Here is a 23,632-nt window from a genome sequence, read left to right on the forward strand (position 1 = left end):
GAAGTTTTACTATCACTCAGATAATCCTCAACAAAGTTATACTATTGAAAATTTCAAACACAAGAGAAGTGCTTACAAGAAATTCACACCACTTGGAGAACAAATCTTGCTTGGGAGACTATTTCCTAACTAAAATATCTCTTGAGATCTTGTAAACAAAGTGTGCAAAAGTCTGTCACTGGTTTAGAATCGTTTGTATTTAAAGGGGACTAAAAATGGGCTTCAATAATGCTTCCAACGGATAGTAGGCAGATGAAGAGTCAGCTAGCCATTGGGGCCGTCGGACGTCCGACAGATGAATCACCGTCCGATCCCATTGTCCGAAAATCAGCCAAGTTGTCGTTCGGACGTCCGATGGGATATTATCGTCTGACAGCATCTGCGTTTGAACGTCGTCAGAGAGTCATCAAAATTTCGCAGAATTTCTCGGACGTCCGATGCGATCGATGTGCATCCGAAGCGTGCGTCAGATCCTCCCGGACATCCGATGCTTCCTTACGAGCGTCCGACAGAGTTTCCTTCTTGATGTTCTTCATTCTTTCGGACGTCCGACAGCTTCCTTTAGGACGTCCGACATGAGTGCCCTGTTTTTGCTTCTTTTTTTGGTTGATTTTCTTTCCTTGACACCTTTGTACCTGATTCTCTTAAAAGCAAAACACTTATATTTGAAGAGAATTAGATAAACATTTCAAAGTGCTTTGTGATCATCAAAATCAAGAATAACATTCTCCCCCTTTTTGATGATGACAAAACAATGGTTTGAAATGAAATTTGATGATTACAAATAGGCTCCCCCTTTCTTAGTCAATCGTAGAACAAAAGTTTAAAAACTCCCCCTCACTTGGCTACTCTACAGATTTAGAACAAAAACTTAAAAACTCCCCCTCACTTGGCTACTTATTATCCATATTATCCGTATTCATATCTACACCATCTCTCCCCCTTTTTGTCATCACAAAATTCAAAATGTAAAGATACATTTGGAGAACTAGTAACAAAGATTCGACCATATATCCAACCATTCAGAGCAAAATGATCTTACGAGCATTACATCCATATTTCCAACCATTCAACCACGCAAAATGTAAAGATTCAACCATTCACAAACATTACAAACATATGTCCAGTTTTGGACATTAGAAAACACCAAATGACACCAAGCACCAGAATTCAATAGATAAAAGGAGTTCAAGGCAACTATCTAACATTCAGCAAATAAAAACAGTCAAACATAATGCAAATGATCCTAATAGGACTAGTGATCATAAATGATAAGCTAAGAGGATCCAGGAGTCCTTCGAGTAAGCTGATACTGAGAGAGATCCTCCTCCTCAGTGTCTTCATCATCTTCAGCAACTTCACCAACTGGTTTCTTGCCTTTATCAGATGTGGAAGGATCATGTGGTGCCACGGGAGTAGAGGTGAGGTCGATAGGAGTAGGACTCATAGAGCGAACAGGGGCTGATGAACTTGGATCATTGGAGCGTGGCTCCTTGCCAGGAGGGACTTCCTCAACCACAGGTGGGGAAAAAAAAGACTCTTTTTATCTAGAAAGTCAGCTTGTTGCTAGGATGACATGGTGAGCATGAGACCATGTTCAAGAAGCAGAACATGTTGCTTAAGGTCTCGAAGGAGCTCAACCACCTCAGAATTTGAAGAAGAAGATGCCTTAGTGGCAGTCTTCCTAGGATGAATAGAGGTCAGTGCAACAGAGGATGGAGTGTGAAGTGGATCATGTGCAGTCTTAGATCTAGGTTCATTAGAAGTGTCCCCCTTATACGCCCACAAATTATCCCTAAAGACAAGATTTTTGCGATCAAAATAAGCCTTAGTGAAGGCAGAGGAAAATGTTTCTTTGGGACAAACACCAAGGATAGGTACTTTGTAAAATTCAAAAACCTTTTGAAAGAATTTTTCATAGGACAGTTTTCTACGAGAATCAGTGGTATAGCGAAGTAAAAACTTGCACATGACAAAACCAAAGTCAATGCGAATTTTTTCTCGAAAACAATAAAACAGATACAGCTCCATTTTATTTGCATCTGTTCTATGACCGTTAGTAGGCACAAGCAGATTTGAAATGATTGAGAAAGCAATAAGATTCACAGGGGCAAGGTCATTTAGTTTTGCATCAATAGGGGCAGAAAATTTCTTTCGAAAATAGGTTAGCATTTTAGCATTATCAAAGTGATTATCAACAGTAGGATGCTCTTCATAAGAAAAGAAATTGGCAATTTTACTTTTGCATCCTGGTTCAATAACAGTATTTAAAATGGCATTCACAGTTTCAAGATCAAATACTAAGTCAACCCCATTTACCCTGGACATAATTTCAGTGTGATCAGTGCCTTTCCTAAGATTGGCAAAGAATTGATACAACATTTCAGGGTAATAAACGTTAGGCATGGAAATGATATGTGACCATTTCTAGAATTCAAAGAGATTAAGAATTGACTCTAAACCAATCTTGCGTTATTCAGAAAGATTTATGGTTCGTTGAGGAATGAAACTTTTCTGGGTTATCAACGAATGTTTTTCTTTGGCAGCAGCATCAAAGAATGGGGAGACGGTGGTTGATTGGGAAGGCTGTTGAGATGAAGTTCCTTGTCCGGATTCAGGCTGAGCGGAAGGCCGGGAAGTTTGAGTCTTTACTGCTCCCCTTTTGAAGCGTTTGGATGATCTTATGATCCTAGGAGAATCCACATCTTCATCCCTGAGTGTGTGCTTGCATCCGGCAGGGACTTTTCCTCCTCTTAGATTCACCATTGTGTGAAATGTGTGAGAAGTATGAAGCGAATGATGCACACAGTGGTATGGGAGTGACTCACACAAGAATTTTGGGTTAAAGAAGCTTTGAAGATGATTGAGCAGAGCGGTTATGAGAAAGTAGGGTTTTGAGGGAAATTTGGGATCTTTCGAAATGTGATGAGATTTGGTGAAAATATCCAAAAATTGAACTCGCAATGATCAGGAGAAGTTTTTGGTTGTGTCAATTTTGGAATGATGCTTCAGAAAAGCACGAATTGAGTGTGAGAAGGATAGAGGTTTCCGTCCGAGTGAGAAGAGAAGAGGAGAGTCCTGAAGCAAATGAGGAGGGAAGTTACTTTAAAAAGGGTACCGTTGCACTGTCGGATGGCCGAATGTAGTCGTGCGTCCGACGGTTTCGTCCGAACAGATGTTTTCTGGGAAAATAGCTGAAGAACATCATCGGACGTCCGTTCATCTGCTTTAGGACGTCCGAAAGCTTTGAACAGAAAAAATTTTTAAGATGATTTTTTGATTATCCCTAATTTTGATATTAGATGAACGAATTGATCCAATGGCAAAGCTTTTGTAAAAATATCAGCAATTTGATCTTTAGAGCAAACATAATTCACACAAACTTCACCTTTTTGAACAAGATCGCGAATAAAGTGATGCTTTATGTCTATATGTTTTGTCCTAGAATGTTGAATTGGATTTTTGGTCAAATTTATAGCACTGGTATTATCACAGAATATAGGCATGCAATCATATAACAATCCAAAATCATTCCAAGTATGCTTCTTGTGCATATCCTTTAGCAACTAATCTGGCTTTATTTCTTACAACTACACCTTTATCATCCAACTTATTTCTAAATATCCACTTCGTTCCAATGATAGGTTAATTTTGAGGTCTATCAACAAGTGTCCAAACCTTATTTCTCTCAAATTGATTAAGTTTCTCTTGCATTGCCAAAATCTAGTTTTCATCCTTTAAAGCATCATTGATGTTTTTGGGTTCTCAATAGTTAGCATTGTGTCTAACTATCCACATGCATTTTCCTCCTTTGTTCAGATTTCTTTTCATATAACAATCTCCTTTCAAATGCCCTCTTTGACAACAAAAACTACACACAATGGAAGAGTTTTTAGTATGTAATGGTTTGATAAATCTCAATCCACTCCTTTTATATGTTGTGAAACTATGTGCATTTTTGTTGAGTGCTAATGTTCTTTTATGAGCAATAAGAGAGGTGGTTGACATGTTCTTTTTGAGATAATCTTGTTTTCTAACTTTTAACGTCTCATCCAAATAGTCCATCATTTTTTTCAAATCACCATGTCTTTCCTTTAACTTTTCACAAACACTTGTCTTTCTATCAAGTTCATTTTGAACATCACATCCGGCTCTTACAAGACACTCATTGTCAATCTTTAGTTGTTTATTTTGGTGAAAAAGTCTTGCATTTTCTTGAATGAGAAAAGCAATTTTCTGTTTTAGCTGCTTGTTTTTATCATAAGATTCCTTCAAGGCATTATGCAATTTTTCAACAAAGGATTCAAGATCATCATCATCTTCATCATCACTATCAGATTGAGAGTGTATGGAAGTTACCTTATTATCTCCAATAGCCATGAAGGCCATTTGAGCTGATTCTTCTTCTTCTTCAACTTCGCCTTCGGAGTTGCATTCATTCCATGTAATCTAGAAATTGTTGAACCTTGGCTTTCGATCAGCTTTTCCATCTTTCTTTTTCTTTAGAGAGCATTCGTTTGCGTAGTGTCCAGGCTGTCCACACTCGTAGCATTTGTCCAATTACTTCTTGTTGAATTCTTGTTTTCCCTTGTTCCTTGCGTTTGAAGACTGATTCTGGAATTGATTGCTAGGTCCTCCCCTTCTAAACTTCCTTTTACTCAAGATTCTTTTGAAGCTTTTTGTGATGAGAGCAAGATCGTTGTCATCATTATCCGAGTCTTCATCATCACCTTGGGCTGCCTTTAGAGCTATGTTTCTCTTTGCTCTCGCGTCCTCTTCCTCCTGCATTTTAGTTTTCAACTTCAACTCATAGGAGGTTAGTGAGTTAATGAGAGATTCAATAGGCACAGAATTCAAATCCTTAGTCTCCTCTATTGCAGTCACTTTACTTTCCCATTCTTTGCCCAATGCATTGAGAATTTTCCTGTTTTTCTCTCCCAAGGTGTATTCTTTGCCCAACACCTCGAGATCTTTGATCAAGTCATTGAACCTGCAATACATTTTGTCAATATTCTCAAGGGGTTCTATTTTAAATGATTCATACTTTGTGACCAAGATAGACTTTTTCTGTTCTCTCACATTGTCACTACCCTCATGAATTTCTCTTAGCTTATCCCATATTTCTTTGGCAGATTTACATCCTTTTACTCTAATGGATTCATTTGAGTCTAAGGCACTATAAAGAACATTCATGGCTTTAGCATTCAATGTGGGATTTGTTTTATCTTGAGCATTCAACTCAGCTCTTGTTTTTGGCCGAAACAAACCTGTACCTGCATCAAGAATGTTAGTATCATACGGTCCTTCATTCACAATAAACCATAGCTCAATATCAATGGATTGCAAAAAGATAATCATTCTTTCTTTCCAACTAATATAATTTGAACCATTAAACATGGGAGGTCTAGTGACAGAATGCCCCTCAACAAACATGGCATGATTGGTTGACATCTTTACTCCAAGCCGATTGAGCTTAGGCTCAAGGAGACCAAGCTCTAATACCAATTGGAAGGCCCAAAGACAACCTAAGAGGGGGGTGAATTAGGTTGATTAAAAACTTAATTGAGTTTATGCACTTTTTCCTTAATAAAAGATTTACCTTCTTTTCTAGTAATGATCAATCAAGTAAATTTAAAGAAGAGAACAATGTTGATCAGAAATAAGAATATATATAAGCAATGAGAATTTTATTAAACAAAAAGAATAAAATAGAGTATCAAACCGATTGTCGACCAAGCTTTTCTCAAACTTGAAAACCAATCACAAGGATGAGCACCTTCTCTTTGATGAACAAAAATCAACTCAATGTACAATGGAGGGATCACTTCCTCCTTGCCCCAAGCCTCACTTAGTCAAGTTAGGAAGTTTTACTATCACTCAGATAACCCTCAACAAAACTACACTATTGAAAATTTCAAACACAAGAGAAGTGCTTATAAGAAATTCACACCACTTGGAGAACAAATCTTGCTTGGGAGACTATTTCCTAACTAAAATATCTCTTGAGATCTTGTAAATAAAGTGTAAAAGTCTGTCACTGGTTCAAAATCATTTGTATTTAAAGGGGACCAAAAATGGGTTTCAATAATGCTTCCAATGGATAGCAGGCAGATGAAGAGTCAGCTAGCCGTTGGGGCCGTCGGACATCCGACAGATGAATCACCGTCCGATCCAATCGTCCGAAAATCAGCCAAGTTGTCGTTCGGACGTTCGATGGGATATTATCGTCCGACAACATCTGCGTCTGAACGTCATCAGAGAGTCATCAAAACTTTGCAGAATTTCTCGGACGTCCGATGCGATGATGTGCGTCCGAAGCGTGCGTCCGATCCTCCCGGACGTCCGATGCTTCCTTACAAGCGTCCGACAGAGTTTCCTTCTTGATGTTCTGCATTCTTTCGGACGTCCGACAGCTTCCTTTAGGACGTCCGGCATGAGTGCCATGTTTTTGCTTCTTCTTTTGGTTGATTTTCTTTCCTTGACACCTTTGTACCTGATTCTCTTAAAAGCAAAACACTTATATTTGAAGAGAATTAGATAAACATTTCAAAGTGCTTTGTGATCATCAAAATCAAGAATAACAGAAGCGTTAGGCTAAAGTCTCTAAGAGATTTCATAATTATTTTTCAAAGGAAAATTCTGTATATTTGACTTGTTAATACATTTTTGGCCCAAAAGAAAAGGAGACAAAAAGTGTATATATGTGGAGCTCTTTAGAAGTTTTTCTCTTCTCATTTATATTATAATTGAACGAGAAATTTTATTTTAAATTTTTTCACCAATAAAGTTTTTGGATAATTATTGTATTCATGTACATTTCATTCTTTTGCTCATCAAAGATTTCATGATGAATTTTGGGAAATAAAGTTAAATTAAGATTTCCTCAACCTCCAGCCTGAAATTTCACGAGTGTATGCTTTCTAAAATCCTTACGTACACTCAATTGGTGATCCGAGCTATACAATAAGAGTGCTCAGAGTTTAAAAAAAAAAAAGGTGAGCGGTTACTCAAAAGGCCGAATGAGATACCTTTTTTTTTTCCTTCACTTAACCCCAAAATAAAATCAGTCACATTGATTGATAAATTACAAATTGGAGTAATCTTTACTTGAAAAATGTCCATTGTGTCTAATTATATTCAATTCACATCTAAGTGAAAGCAAAAATGTGCATTATCCTTGTTTATTTTGAAAATTTGAAATGATATTTCGAGCGTTCGTTTCTCTACCCATACAGATTTTATCATTTGTTTTCCCATTTGAGCCTTTGAAAGAATAATTTCGTTTCAAATAAGAGCCTTAATGATCATTACCCTACATTGGAAAATTTTCAAATATCAAAAGGAAGTGGATTTTCAATGAGCAATTCGTTACTTTGGTTGTCATGAAGCGTAAGAATGATGCTTTGGCCATCGTTTCTACAACCTAAACACTGTTTTACCCCTTGCATCCTCATTTGAGTTAAAATCGGTGGTTCTTTTCAAAGCACCTATGATCGCACCCCACATTGGGGAAGGAGATTGAAGAATTTTCCAAAAGGAGAAAAACAAAAATGCTAAAATTAAAAAAAAGAGGGAATCGCAAATTGGAGAAATTTGAGTCTATCTGGGCTTCAATTTTGAAAAAAAAGAAATGAAAAGAGAGAAAGAAATAAGGAAAGGAAGAGTGTTCGGCGAATCACCTATGTTTCACAGATATAGATGAACAGGAGTCTTCCTCAGTCAATTAATTCAAATGCAGGCAAGAAATTTCGCAGTAATGAAAGTGTCCTTTCAGGGTTAATGTAAGGAACGGAAAAAGTCAGGCCCTCTTTTTTCTCAATCAAACATTCTATCCCTAGTTGTCCCTTTTGAGCCTTTAGAATAAATTACTTCGTTTGGCAACCTCTGAGAATCGCAAACCCCACATTGGGACAAGTTTGAGTTGAAAAAGAAGAAAAGTCTCAAAAGGTGAAAAGTGATAAGGCAACAAGATCAAAAGACAAAAGAAGAAAAGAGAACCTCGGTTAAACTGGGGCAAATTTTGAAAATTTCAAAGGAATGACAAAAGGCCAAGAAAAGAAAAAAAAAGAAAAGAAAAGAGAACCTCAGTTGAACATGAACTGGGGCAAATTTTGAAAAGTTTAAAAGAATGGCAGAAGGCCAAAAAGAAAAAGAGAGAAAAATGAAAGAAGAAGACCCTCAATTGAGAATAAACTGAGGCGAGTTCTGATTTAATCCTAAAGGGAGGGTTGTTACAATAATGCGATCTCAGATTATTTAAACCACGTTTGAAAATCTGCTTTCAAACCTTAACCTTTCTAAGCACCCCACCAGACTCCATTATAAAAGCCGAAAGTCCTGACTTCTGTTTCTTTGCAATATTTTTGTCAAGAAAATTTCTAATTGGCAAGTGATGCTTGTATACTGATGCCAGAAATTTTTTTAAATATATTTCTGAATTGATTAGTTGTGAAGTTGATAGTACTCATCTTCTGAAAATCCGCCAGGGCACCTTTGAAAAGAAAAGAAAACCAAAAACAAATGCAAAGGAAATGAAAAAGAGTTGATGGTGAAGTCCCCATTAAGTGATGATGAAAGTCACCAAATTTACGATCTTTGAGTTCAAAATAGGGGCAATTTCGGAAAAATACGATCTTCGGTGCAACGTCCTTGAAAGTCTTATTCTTCAACTATCTTCTTCAAGCCGCATTACAAGCCCATAAAGTCCATCGTTGACTTATCCTTCATGACAACTCGAAGTGAGAATTATACTTCTGAGGAATTCATCAATCACTCATGATCATAAGGCCGTAACCAGTTTTCACATGTTTAGCTATCGTTTCTGCCCATACATTACAAGCCTGGAAAGCTTATATGTTGACTAAATTTTCTTAAGAAATAGGGGTGACAAACTCTTTGCTTTCACTAAGATGTGATATTGAATGGATTACATACAATTTGAGCACAAGAATAAGACAGCTCTTAACCTCTCATTTTTCCTTAGCCATCTCAAAAGCAGAAATAACACTTACTTGATTGGTCCTAAAAGATGAGCTAACAAGAGGTGGTGACCCATTACCCTGAGTATCAATGCTAAAATAGAGAAGGAATCTTTTGTAATTTGATATTATTTTGAGAAATTCATCATGAAATTTTCTGTTAGGAAGCATAGTTTCTTACTTTGTTCAAATAAATGGAGAGTCATCCAAACAAATTTTTACAATTAAATGAGCCCACACTAGGGCAAATCTTTATTTGAGAGATTTTACAAAATGAGCCCACACTGGGGCAAATTTTTGTTTATGAGATTTTGTAAAATAAGCCCACACTGGGGCAAAATGTTTTTATAATACATTTGAGATTTTCGCCTAAGAGTCAAGTAACGCACTTTCGAATCAATCACGCTGCTTTTTCCATGAGTAGTAGTTGAATTAATTTAAGTGCATGTTGTACTTTGGTAAACCCCTTGTGCAGGAATTCATGGCTTGAAATCGATGAAGAAGCGTAAGTCAGAATCTTGCGAATCAAGGCCTTAAGGAGAAGCAACCATACCGTAACGCAAATCAAATGATCGGCTGCACAATAATTGATGGAAATTAGGGCAAATTATTTTTGAGAAGATTCTCCCAAATGGAAAAATTGAAAAATCAAAGAAAAAAAGGAAGGAAAAGAAAGAAAGAAGCACAAGACAAAACAAAAGGGGTGGAGGCGACCTTAGCGAAAACCCAAAAGGGCACTAAGTGCTTTTGCCAACACCGAACTCCGGAGCAGAGATATTTGAAAGGGCCAAGGTTGACGTTTCATGCCAAAGGTTTTGCACAGTGTATGATCATAATCATGGGATTCGGGCAAGTGATAATCGTTTGATTTACTAAAAGCGCAATTGGGTCTGTTCATCCTTGGGAAAGCACAATGAAACAACGAACAGTTGACAATCTTGATTCCAGACAGAGAAGTTTGCCTCAATGGAATGTCAGAAATTGAAAGCCTCAAAGTGGTTTGTTGTGAAAATAGCTCGTCGAACAAAAAGGAAGATCACATTGGGCCTGGATTTTGTGCCGCCAACATCCCGTTGGGTTTGACTTTATGCCGTCAATGCAACCAAGGCAAGTTCGGGTGTAATCCCCCTGACCAATTCATCATACTGGGGCAAATTATTTTTGGAAAGATTTCAAATCAAAAATAATAAAAAAATCAAATCAAAAATAAAAAAAAATCAAATCAAAAATAAAAAAAAATCAAATCAAAAAAATCAAAAGAATAAAAAAAATAAAAAAAAATAAAAAATCAAATCAAGTTTCATCACGGCAGGCTCGAGTTTAATCCCACTGACCGATTGTCAGAGCATTTCATCTACATTGCCACTATCCGTGGGTCAGTCCCACTAGTGAGCATTTTTCATTTGCACTGCCACTAGCCATGGGTCAGTCCCACTAGTGAGCATTCCCATTTACACTGCCACTAGCCGTGGGTCAGTCCTACTAGTGTGCATTCCGATTTTAAATTTCCTGTTTGGGTCAGTCCCGATTTTAAATTTTCTGTTTCGGGTCAGTCCCGATTTTAAATTTCCTGTCTCGGGTCAGTTTCGATTTTAAATTTCTGTTCGAGTCAGTCCCGTTTAAATTTCCTGTCTCGGGTCAGTCCCGATTTTAAATTTCTTGTTCGGGTCAGTCCCGTTTAAATTTCTTGTCTCGGGTCAGTCCCGATTTTAAATTTCCTGTTCGGGTCAGTCCCGATTTTAAATTTCCGATTTTAAATTTCTGTTCGGGTCAGTTACATTTAAATTTCCTGTCTCGGGTCAGTCCCGATTTTAAATTTCCTGTCTCGGGTCAGTCTCGATTTTAAATTTCCTGTTCGAGTCAGTTCCGATTTTAAATTTTCTGTCTTGGATCAGTCCCGATGTTAATTTCCTGTCTCGGGTCAGTCCTGATTAAATTTCCTGTCTCGGGTCAGTCCCGTTTAAATTTCCAGTCTCGGGTCAGTCCCGATTTTAAATTTCCTATTGCGGGTCAGTCCCGATTTTAAATTTCCTTGTTCATGTTAGTCCCGATTTTACATTCTTGTTCAGGTCAGTCCCATTTTACATTTTTGGTTCGAGTCAGTCCCGTTTTCAAATTCTTGTTTTGGTCAGTCCCATTTTAGATTTTTGGTTCGGGTCAGTCCCGTTTTAAATTTCTTGTTTGGGTCAGTCTCATTTTTAATTTTTCTCGTCTGGGTCAGTCCCATTTTAATTTGTGTCAAAGGGGCCAGTCCCCATTTCTGGAGCGTCCGTCGTTCGAATCATTCGCAGCTGAAGAATGTAGGTAAGTATTTGGTGTCTATTTCTTTGTCTTAAGTTTTTTTCAAAACTCAGACAAAGAGGGGCAAACTGTAGACAACAAATTTTTAACTTATGTATTTTATTTTTGCTTTTAGTAATAACTATTATCTATTTTTTGTTTTAAGGCACCTTTTAGCATTTTATAGCATTATTTTTATTTTTATATTCATAGTTTTTTTAGTGTTAAAGAGTTGTCGGAAAATGGTCTCGAAAATGGGCATTATCTCTGTTAGATTTCATTTTATGCAAGTTTATTATTAAAAGAAAAAAAAAGAGGAAAAGAGAGGAAAAATCATTAATCCAACACAGGAAAAATCTTAGCTTTTTTGTTTTATTTTCTGTTACTAGTTTTATACATTTTATTTAAGTTTTATTTTGTATTATTGTTGTTTAATTAAGTGAAAAAAAAGAGAAGAAGCCGCGCATGTAGCAGCGTGGGAAATGATATCATTTTCATGGGTGATTTTTCTGATGAATCGGATGGCTGAGGATATGGGGAAGAACCAACCCTTCATCCTCACCTTTGAGGTGAGGGTTTAGGGGGTCATGGTTCCCCTATAAAAGGAAAGAAAAACGGCAAGAAACAGGAGAGGATAGTTGGCGGCTGGGTAGGAAAAGCTAGGGAAATCGGATAACAGTCAGCGGGGGGAGTGAGGTTTACGAAAAAGCAGAGGAAGAGAAGGACGGAGGGAGTAACAGGCGAAAGAAAAGAGAAGGAAATCTGGAAGGGGAGAGGGCATGAGAAAGGGCAGAAAAAAAGCAAAAAGAAACAGGAAAAACCAGAAAAATGAGGAGCTTGAGAGGAGAGTGACGAAGGAAAGTAAAAACCGTCGACGGCTGGGGAAGAAGCGGGCAACTCATCAGAAAGGGGAGTGGAGAGAATCTGGAGGGCAATCGCAGCAACAAGGGGAAACTTTTCCCAATTTTATTTGGCCTACGCTGAAGCTCGTCAATCTTCCATCCAGGCGTTGTTTTGTTTTTCCGCTATTCAAGGGAGCGAAGGTAACCTTCTGTTCCCCTTTCCCTCATTCATCAGGCCTTCATCTAGATGTGAAATAGATTTGATGCCAACTTGCTGTGAGTTTTTCTTCCTTCCTTGTTTGTGCATCTTGGGAGACGGCAGATCCTTGTCACAGCTGTCGTCTTGAATGTTTGATGATGATACTTCCATAGATTTCATCGGAAATAGAAACCAACTGCTCTTCCCAACGCGTCCTTAATGTTTTACTTTTGTTTCGGTCAACAATAGTCTGCATATCCTTTATTCGGCTGTTAGAACCCTTAGGAATCAGTTTTAGAGTCTGCTGCAACAAGTATGAAGTTTTCGGCTTGTGGCAACAGCACACTTGGGTAGCCTTTCTTTTCCTTTACTCGCTGATATTTTGTTCAATCGAGGTTTGATTTGCTAATCATTTTCAGAATACCATGTTATAGTTTCCTTTTCTTGTGTTATGCTGAAGTTTCTTGACTTGTTCGAAATGTTCATTTTTGCTTGATCTTTGACTGCAATGAGCTATCCAGGTTTATCGCAAGCTTCATTTTTGCTTTGCTGCATTTCCTTGTGTTTTCTCATTTCTTGGCTTGGTTCCTACTGGTTGGGATGGTTAGGGGATAGGCAGTCATACTTAAGCTATGTTAAGATTTATGTTTAAAGATGTGTGTGAGTTTGATTCATAAATGATGAATGTTGTGCAATGTTCTCGGCAATCCATCCATGTGAGTATCAAGCTGTAAAAAAAATTGCAGCAGGGCAAAGGTTACCGCACCTACTTGCTGTTTTCCTTGTCTGTAATTATGCACTAGGCTTTAGCCTTTTCTAATCTGTGAGCTAGTCTTGTGTAGAAAGGGGGGGAGTGGAAGTTCGGTGCTGAGTTTGTATGTTTGGAGTCCAAACCACTTGAATCAGGATCACATACCTGTTGGAAAATAAATTTCAGGTTGCCAAACCCTTTTTACATGAATGTTTTTCCAGAATTTTGCATAAGTTCTTTCTATGTTTGAGTTCTTTCTATGTTCTTACTTGTTTGGATGTTGGAGTTATGTGTCTTGTTGCTTAGTTTCAAATTATGATTTTGGTTGAAAAATTTTCGAGCAAAGATGTGTGTTTGGGTGCGAAATCTGAGTTTGAAATGAATCTACAACAGGCTTCACTCTCGGTTGTAGAAGCTAGTTTTGTAGTTGTTACTTGCATGAAATGCTTCCATGAATTGCATTTGTAAGAAGTGTTAGCCATGTTTGGTCGGGATTAGTCCAAAACTGTTGGGCGAAATTTCTTGCCGAAAGTTTGTTTGATTGCAGAAAGCTTTCATTAGTAATGGTTTCTTTGTTGCAGAGAGTGTTTTTGGTGGTTAAATGAAGTTTGCATGGAAAGATGTCTCGAAAATCGCACTTTGACCCCTTGATTTGTGTTTAATGCTTCTATGGCCCATAAGATTGAAAAGATCAATCAATTGGATCCCTTTTGTAACGGCCCCACCTCCCCCTAGGGCGTACCCGAGGGTTCGGCGGACCGCCTGCCCAACTCTCGCCGGGACTCAGTCGCTCACTACAGTCCTCAACCCAATTACAATATAAATCTCAAAATTACATCAAATTCTCCAATGGTTACATATTACAAATGCAGCGGAAACTGATTCCAATCGTGGAACGTATACTTACATCCATATCAATTTCAAATATTTATACAAGACCAACTCGTACATAAAATAGATCCAAACTTAAACTATACACGATATAAGCCATCCAGTCACGTGAATAAGCACTCCAAGCTTTTCTTCGCCTTGAGCCCTGTGGGGGGGGGAAATAAAACATTTTTGGGGTGAGCTAGAAGCTCAGCGAGTAACCATTAAAATCAGTAATCAATTCAGTTTCACAGTCATTCATTTCAGTGATGTCATGATTTCAAGATCACATGTACATTTATTGCTCTCGTGAGCCAGCGAAATCGTTGTACTTAAACACCCAACGCTCCAAACAAACATTAAACAGTAAACAGTCAGTGGGGAGCCATTTGCTCCAGATGAACAGTACACAGAGGTGGAGACGTTGGTGTTCAGCACATGAATTCCAAGCACTCATTTAAGCCAAAACATGTCATGGGCCACATGCAAGCACTCATGATATGCAATCAAGTAAATAGTGCAAGAAACGGTTCATAAGAAGCTTTAACAATAGTTTGGGGTCACTCACCTCCACGGCTCAGAAACCATCCATCATGTATCATTGCCTTGCTCAAATCCAAATCTTAGATCACAAATTCAATGCAAACAAATCCTTTAAAAGTTCGGACAGCACTTCCCCTAAATTTGCTTACTTTCCCAGCCATCATGGCCTCATTATTTCCTTAGCCAGACCCAAAGGTACACACACAACAACAAGTTCATCCAATAGTCATTCAGCAAGCTCCAAGTAGTACAAAGACAAGTCAAGCTAGGGAAAAGTCTGGAAATGAAAGTTAAGTTCAAAACCAGAAAAATAGGTTTTGACGTCATTTTACGGTAATGGTACCAAAGGCACTACGATTGTCGGATGAGGGTGTAAGACCCACTGTTTCGAAGCTAAGAACCAGGGCTACAACAATGTAGAAGGTCACTCAGTCCAGTTCCTAGCACAACTAGGTCAAATATGCCAAAAATACCAAACCAGAACCACTAAAACAGGTTCACAAATCACACAATGCTGTAATGAACACAACTCAGTCTATACAGGTCCAAATGCCGAAATTCCAAAGGCATATGTTATCTAAGACATCCAGCTACATTTCCTCAGAAGACACCAACAACAAAATCCAAACCAATTCCAGTCAAAACAAACGATTACAAGCGCAGTTTTCACATTCTGAGCAACCCAGATCAGCAATAGTAAAATCGACATATCTCACTCTACACTAATCCAAATGACCTGAAATTTTTAAGGCACTTCAAACTCATCAATACCTACAACTTTCATGTTTTGAGTAAAGTCCAATTCAGCCTCTAACCCTATGATCTAAAACCGGACAGAATTAGGGGTTTATGAACCCTAACTTTTCACAATTCATTCCAAACCCAAAATAGATTGCAAATATCAACAATTCACACCTACTAGTGTCATTATAGGCCATTGCCAATCATCATAAACAACCACACCATCATAATCCAATTAAACCAGAAAAATCATCAATTAAATAAAAACTTCACCAAATCACTTCAAACCAAGATGAAAACCAGAAATTTCAGCACTTTAATCACTAATAAGCATAACTTAAGCTTCATTAAGTGCAAGAGGGAATTCACACACCACTCACCTAGTAACCAAGAGAGATAGAGATGTTGGACACCTTAGCTCTTCAAACAAACTTCACTAAACTACCTACTAGCACCCAAGGAAGGAATTTTATGGAGTAAAAACTAATTTAGGCAAGTAGTTTGGATGATTTGAGCTAGGAATTTGCCAAGATGTTGAAGAGTTTTGTCTTTCTTCTTGCTAGAGAGGGCCGGCCATCCAAAGGTAAGAAATGGTGATTTTTGGGCAATTTTTAAGATATTTAACCTTTGGTCAAAAAAAGTCAAAAATTGGAATAGTAAATCTTAAAGTAAAACCAATAAGAGGGTGACACTTGTCACCTCATTAATGCAATCTTATCACTTCTTTTTCCTCTCACATCAATCAAATCTCACTCTCTACTTATCTCTTAACACCCGATAAATTTTACACAGTATCCGAAACTTAACCTTATTGGCCGAATTTTTCCGAACTTTTCGCACTAGTGGGTCCCACGTCCATTATACACTCTTAATTTTCCAAAAACTCTCCAAGGCTAGAAAAATCATCTAAAAACTATAATTACTCATAAAAATTCCTCATGAAAATTTCCTAAGCCAGAAAACGCAGAAAACATGCTATTAAAGGAAGTAAAACCCTCGGAAAGGATTAGGGTTTTTACGGGTTCTCACACTCATATTTTTCGGGGCGTCACACCTTTTACATGTTAGTTTGCCTTGATATGTTTTCATGTGAATTGTGGACAGATTTCAATGGAATTTTAGGATAAAATAATGAAAGCTTAATAATTTGGAAGAATTTATAGTCTTGGTTTCATTTGATTTAAATTTTCTTAGCTAATTTTGTCATGTAATCCTAATGAATAATTTTCCATTCTTCTTTTGTGATTTCAGCATTTGATTGTGATGGATTCCACCTTAAACCATTCAATTTAGTATTCCATTTTAGACTCTTGAAACTTTTTATTTGGGACCGAGTTTGCTTACACATGAATGGTTTATTCCGTGCTTAATTTTCATTTCGTGTTCAATTTTCACTTTTGTGTTTTATTTTTGTTTTCATGTAATCAATTGTTAATTAAAGTGATGCCTTGACTCTTTTTCTTTATTTTGGAGGGTAAATAAGTAAATTCATTTCATTAGCACACCAACTCAAGGGAGGTACACTCTATCCCTTATATTTACTTTATTTGACTCTATGTGTACTTATGTGATTTATGTGTTAATTGCATGTCCTTTGTGAATGTTTTCATTTTATTTATTTATTTATTCGTTTTACTTGTCTTAATTTCGTATATTTATTTTGGTTCATTTTGATCATTTGAAAGGCACTTGAATGCCGAAGTTGTAATAGTTAGGTTATTATTTTATTTTATTCCATTTCCCCTCTTAGATTATAGTAGGCTTCCCCGAATGTAATAGTTAGGGCTTTATTTGCCTTATGTGTGTTGTGCATGTCTATGTGCTACGTGTTACCGCTTTCTTAGGGTCTTGCATCTAGATATCATGCTTATGTGTAATGTGCTATATGTGATTTATGTGTTTACATGCTTTTATTAGCTCTTACATGATTTAGTTGATTGTAACCGATGCGTGACGTCACCACACTAGTCCAATGCTAGTTGTGGTCATTTTCTCGAAATCCAGCCTAGTCCAACGCTAGTTGTGGCTCATTGTTCCGATTTTCCACTAGTCCAATGCTAGTAGGAATTCATAGATATGGGCTAGTCCAACGCTAGACCCTTAGGGACCTCCTACGCTAGATCATGTTTGTATGACTACATTACATTCTCATGCATATTTTTCACCTTTTAGGGTCTTTTATCATGACATCCCTCCTTATACGTATATCCCTTCCCCCATATTTTCCCTTATATGCATATTCCTTACCCTTTTTGTATGGAAACATAACATTAGACTTGCATTTCATTTAAGAAATAGAATTAGGGTAGTGCATTTGCTTGATTAGATAGGGAAATACCCCTTGGATATGGGATATGGACGAGTTTGACTTTTCTAGCCTTAGCACGCTCGTATTCCCTCTATTGAAGGGAACATTGAAAGTCACGAGTATAAGTCCCCCGCACCCATTATGATGCATTCCTTTAGATCATACACATTGGTATATTATTATTTTCTTTATTTTTTCTTTCTTTCGAGTCTCATGACTTGCATTATTTGTGAATTTTTCGAAGAGTCTTTATTGGGCGTCGCAATTAATGTGATTGGTACCAAGTAAGTTTTGAAGATACATTTCGACCCTCCGATACCCTCCTAGGTCTAGGGTATGCATTCATATAGTACATCCAAATGTGATAAATTTTTAGATTAAAATAAGAAAATCTTTGACTAAATTGCGCAACTAGCTTTGGCTAGGTTGAAAGGATGTCTTGGATTCTTATCCTTGCCTTCCCTTTTTTCAAATGTGACTCCCAAATCTTTTTCTCTGATTTTCGTAGACTTGGTGTCGTTTAAAAAGGGTTTTTCTGCTTTTTCTTTAAAAATTCATTTTTGATGACTTGGTACACCTTAACTCTATACCAAGTGGCGACTCCATTTTTCATTTAAAAAATCCTTTTTAAACTATATTTTGGGTCAAATCGTCGGATTTTCAAGTCCCATTTAGACCCATGTTTTTCATTCTCTTCTTAAATCAAAAATTCGTTTTCCAATCAAAAATTGAACCAAAAGCTATTTTTCCAAAACCGTCTTTTAATTTCTTATTTAAAAAATGGGGCGCGACACTAGCCTTCCATAGTCCTTAACATATTAGCGACGGCAATACCCGACACAATTGCTCTCATGTGGAGCCTGGAGAATGACAAAGCCACCATTGCTGCAGACGGCAGAGAATGCCTGTTGTAGGTGTATTGGGAACCAATATGGCTCTGGAGAAAAAACCCCATACATCAGTAGCCAGAAAACAACCCGATAAGACGTGATTTTGAGATTCCCCATTCAGGCAAAAGGGGCACTTAGAGGGGAGGTGGAAGCCAAACTGCTGTAGGGCCTCAGGAAAAGATAGGTACTTATTAAGTAGCTTCCACATGAAGACGGCGATTTTGCAAGGAATTCGACCGCTCCATACACAGTTCCTGGACCCAAGGCATGCTCGTTTAGGCCGCAGTGCATCCCATGCGGATGAGATAGTAAATTTGCCAGAGGATGTAAGGACCCAAGCTGGCCAAACCCCGTCCTCTAAGTCTATAACTCTGGTGAACTGCGCTACCGTATCACAAATGGCCAGCATTCGTCTCCAGACTCTAGAAATCCCGCGAGCTGCCCCATTATCTTCACTATACTGAGACCTCATAAAATTGGCCCATAAGGAGGTCGAATGGCAATACCGCCACCACAATTTGCAACTGAATGCCCCCTATATGTCTTCAAAGGATCGTATCCCAAGGCCATCCTCCACCACTGGATAGCATAGGTTTTTCCAAGAGTGCCAGTGATACTTAGTGTCTAGCTCTGTCTGACCCCAGAAGAAATTTGCCATTATTCGTTCAAGTTCCTTGAGTATCCTGGTTGGCGGATCCGTTACTGCCAGCATGTGCTTAGGTATGGCAGGGAGCACATGCTTAATGAGGATGAGCCGTCCACCCTGGGAGAGAAGCTTTTTCTGCCAGCCCGCTAGTTTAGCAATGAACTTGTCAATTAAAAATTGGAAGTAAGCCTTTTTCCAACGCCTAGCATATAGATTGCACCCGAGATAGGAGAGAGGCAAAGAGCCATGCCTAAAACCGGTCATCTGCTAGATTCTACGAATTTGGCCAACACCACACCACCGTGACACTATGAAGAAACTCTTTTGGGTGTTAACTCGTTGGCCCGCTACATTTTGGTAGAGTGTTAAGAGCCGACTCTTGTTTTTGTTCCATAGAAACCCTTAAGGGAGTGTTTGGGAGTTGTTTTGTGGAGTTATTTGGAAAGCTAAGAGGACTAGTTGCTCTCTTTCTTGTCTTCCTAAGGTGAGTGGTGAAGGATCCCTTTCCTCCCTCTAATAATGTTTAAATTATGCTTGGTGATAGTATGAGATGCAAGTTTATGGATTAATCTTGATTTTTGGTTGAATTGGTGAAGTTTTATAATTATTGGTGATTTTTCTGATTTAATATGAATATGATTATGTGGGCATGTATGATGATTGGAATTGGTATGTAATGAAGCTAGGAGGTGGGAAAAGTGGTTAATTGCAAGCAATTTCTGTTTTGGAAGAAAATTGAAAAACTAGGGTTTCAAAGTTATACATTCTGCCCGGTTTTGTAGCTCATGGTTAGAGGCCGAATTGGCATTGGATTAAAACATGAAAGTTGTAGGGAATGACATTTTAGATGGTCCTACAAAATTTCAGGTCAATCGGAGTAGCGTAGCTTGAGAAAATTCGAAATTACCTTTGCTGTCCTGGTTTTACCCGAATTTGAGAATTGCGTCTGTAATTGGTTATTTTGGTTAGGAATGCTTCAGAATTGGTTGTTTAGGTCTTCTGATGAAATGTAACCCTGTTTCTAAGCTTTTTTATGGCTTTGGAATTACTGGATTTGGACATAGGTAGCTTGTTTTATGATGTTTACACCAGAATGCGTTTTGTGAATCTGTTTTTCCGGTTCTGGTGTAGTGTCTTGCATTTTTGACCTTGTTACACTCGAAACTGGACAGAGTTTACTACTGGAACATTGTAACCCTATCTCTTAGCTTCGAAACGGTGGGTCTTGCACCTTCATCCGATAATCGTAGTGCCTTTGGTGCCATTACCGCAAAATGAGGTCAAAAACTGTTTTTTCAGGGCTACAGCTAATTCTATTTCCGGATTTTTCTGGTTTCCTCTAATGCTTGTATATGCTTATGGAACCCTATTGGGGTCGTATTTGGCATTGGTTTATGACTCGTTATCGAGTCTCATTGTACTTGTTTGCATGTTTTAGGGCGTGACGGTGGTTCACGACGTTCTTTTGACGGAAGTGCATGAAACACCATTTGCAAGCTTGGTGAGTGTACTACTCACTTGTGTGTTACTATATGGCTTTGATACTTGAACTTGATGCGTTGAATGTTAAATGATTGAAGTGAGAGCGTACTTTATCACTCTTATTTATTGCTTATCATGTTATTGGAATGTTACATGAAATGAAAGTACTTGACTTGGTGTCATTTGGACGAGTATCCAACGACCATGATTGTTACCATTGAGCTCAACCCCATTGGTAGTTGATTGAATCGAGCCGGCAAGGGCTTGGTCGTGCCAATTAATGAACCTTGGGGACTGTTATGGAATCTTGTAATATGAGAGACTCTCGATTCCGGTATACTCGAGTAATACCACAGTGCAAGTGTTTGGAGTAATACCACAGTGCACTTGACACTCACCAAGTTAAAAAGTGAGCAAGGGATCAAACAAGCTTTTAGGTGTCCGCTTCGAGATTCTCTTAAAAATCCCCTTGAGCGCCTGAATAAATAACGATTTTCTATCACTCACAACCATGCATCAACCAATGAAGAATGTACAATTGTTTAGACTAAGTCAATGTCTTAAAAGAGAACCGTAATCTCTCAAAAATCAAGGTTCAAAAGTGAGGATTTAAAGTCCCAAGAGGAGCTTGCCTCTTTCATGAAATTGAGTTTAAAGCGGTCTATCGATATCAAAAGAAAGTAAGAAGTTCTTAAAAATTCATTCCCTAAGAAATCGGGAAATTTCAGCTTTGCACGACAATATTTGGAAAATCAAATCTTGAGTTTGGCATGTCCAAAAATGGAAAACTTTATACCATTGGAATCTAGGTTTGATGTACTAAAAGTTCCTAGAAGACACTTTTCTAAGATTCTAAATGGAAGGCATTCATTTTTCAGCTCAAAGTTTCAGTTCCAAGAAGACAGGTTTGAACCAGTCTTGATTTTCGGTGATATTTGGACATTTGGCATAATTCACAGAAAGTGAATCAACTCTTGAAATTCATAACGCAATAAGAGTTCCAAACAAGGTTTTAAACACGACAAACAGAACTAAATCCAGAGTTTTGAGCATCAAGATATAATAGTTCAAAGTTGGCTAAATCTTGCAAACTAATCGGTAAATTTTCAGATTTGAAGAGCAATCTTTGGGGCATCATTTGGATATCAAAATGGTAATGAATTACACCAAATTTGGTAAATTGAACTTCCATATGTGGACTACCTCTCTATCAAATTATAGGCAAAAACTCAATGGGAAGGCAGTTAACAAATTGACTAAAGTTCTTGAAATTTTTAAAGCAAATCTGCCAACACACTCTTTTTTTTCTTTCCAAAGGTTTTGTCCAATGAAATCAATCCCAATTCACTCCATTTTTGAGATAAAGGTTCTAGAAACATTTAATAAGCAATTTATGGGTAATTAACATCAAAATTTTTGAAACAAAACATCCCAAATCAACCCTGACCATTCGGCTAGCAAGAAGGGAAAAACTTTCCAGTTTCCAGCTTTGTTGCACTTTCGAAATCAGACTACATCTCACTCAATACAAGTTCAAATTAAGAATGGTTTATAGCATTGTAAATTAGGTTTCAAATTCTACATTTCATTAGAAAGAGTCATTTCAAAAATCAGTTCACAAGTGAGAGAAAATCGAGCCACAAAATGCAGCTTCTCTATTCCTCTCGGACAGACAGTCACAACAAGACAGTCGAATTTACTGAATCACTACGGTTCACTCAGTTCGAACTAGCAAGTGATTTTTATACCGTTGGAAAGCTATGAATGTTTAGTTTTGAATGCCACTAACGGCACTCAATTTTGACTTTTGTATAAAGAGATATGTTCGAACAAAGAACACTGTTCGAGAACTCCTGCTATACGTTTTTCCAGATTTGATTCTTACCAAAGCTCAAGTTTTATGCAAATGAGACGATTTTTGGAAAATACTTTGTAAACACAATATAAAACATATATTCATCAATTTTACTGCCAAAATAGCATCAAAATTTTGAATTAAAATAGAGCAACATGACCAGAATTTTTCGGCCAGCTCACTAACCAAAATTTTTCCAACTTTCTCTCCATTTTCTAACCGTAAACCTTTCATATAACACACAAACAATATTAACCAAGCAACAAATGCTCAAGGCAGCTACCTATAAGCCTCCTCAAGACCACTACCTACATATTCCTTATCCTTTTTGTATGGAAACATAACATTAGACTTGCATTTCATTTAAGAAATAGAATTAGGGTAGTGCATTTGCTTGATTAGATAGGAAAATACCCCTTGGATATGGGATATGGACGAGTTTGACTTTTCCAGCCTTAGCACGCTCGTATTCCCTCTATTGAAAGGAACATTGAAAGTCACGAGTATAAGTCCCCCGCACCCATTATGATGCATTCCTTTAGATCATACACATTGGTATATTATTATTTTCTTTATTTTTTCTTTCTTTCGAGTCTCATGACTTGCATTTTTTGTGAATTTTTCGAAGAGTCTTTATTGGGCGTCGCAATTAATGTGATTGGTACCAAGTAAGTTTTGAAGATACATTTCGACCCTCCGATACACTCCTAGGTCTAGGGTATGCATTCATATAGTACATTCAAATGTGATAAATTTTTAGATTAAAATAAGAAAATCTTTGACTAAATTGCGCAATTAGCTTTGGCTAGGTTGAAAGGGTGTCTTGGATTCTTATCCTTGCCTTCCCTTTCTTCAAATGTGACTCCCAAATCTTTTTCTCTGATTTTCGTAGACTTGGTGTCGTTTAAAAAGGGTTTTTCTGATTTTTCTTTAAAAATTCATTTTTTGATGACTTGGTACACCTTAACTCTATACCAAGTGGTGACTCCATTTTTCATTTTAAAAATCCTTTTTAAACTATATTTTGGGTCAAATCGTCGCATTTCAAGTCCCATTTAGACCCATGTTTTTCATTCTCTTCTTAAATCAAAAATTCGTTTTCCAATCAAAAATTGAACCAAAAGCTATTTTTCCAAAACCGTCTTTTAATTTCTTATTTAAAAAATGGGGCGCGACACTAGCCTTCCATAGTCCTTAACATATTAGCGACGGCAATACCCGACACAATTGCTCTCATGTGGAGCCTG

Source organism: Coffea arabica, chromosome 10c (assembly GCF_036785885.1).
Source record: "Coffea arabica cultivar ET-39 chromosome 10c, Coffea Arabica ET-39 HiFi, whole genome shotgun sequence".
Classification (NCBI taxonomy): Eukaryota; Viridiplantae; Streptophyta; class Magnoliopsida; order Gentianales; family Rubiaceae; genus Coffea; species Coffea arabica.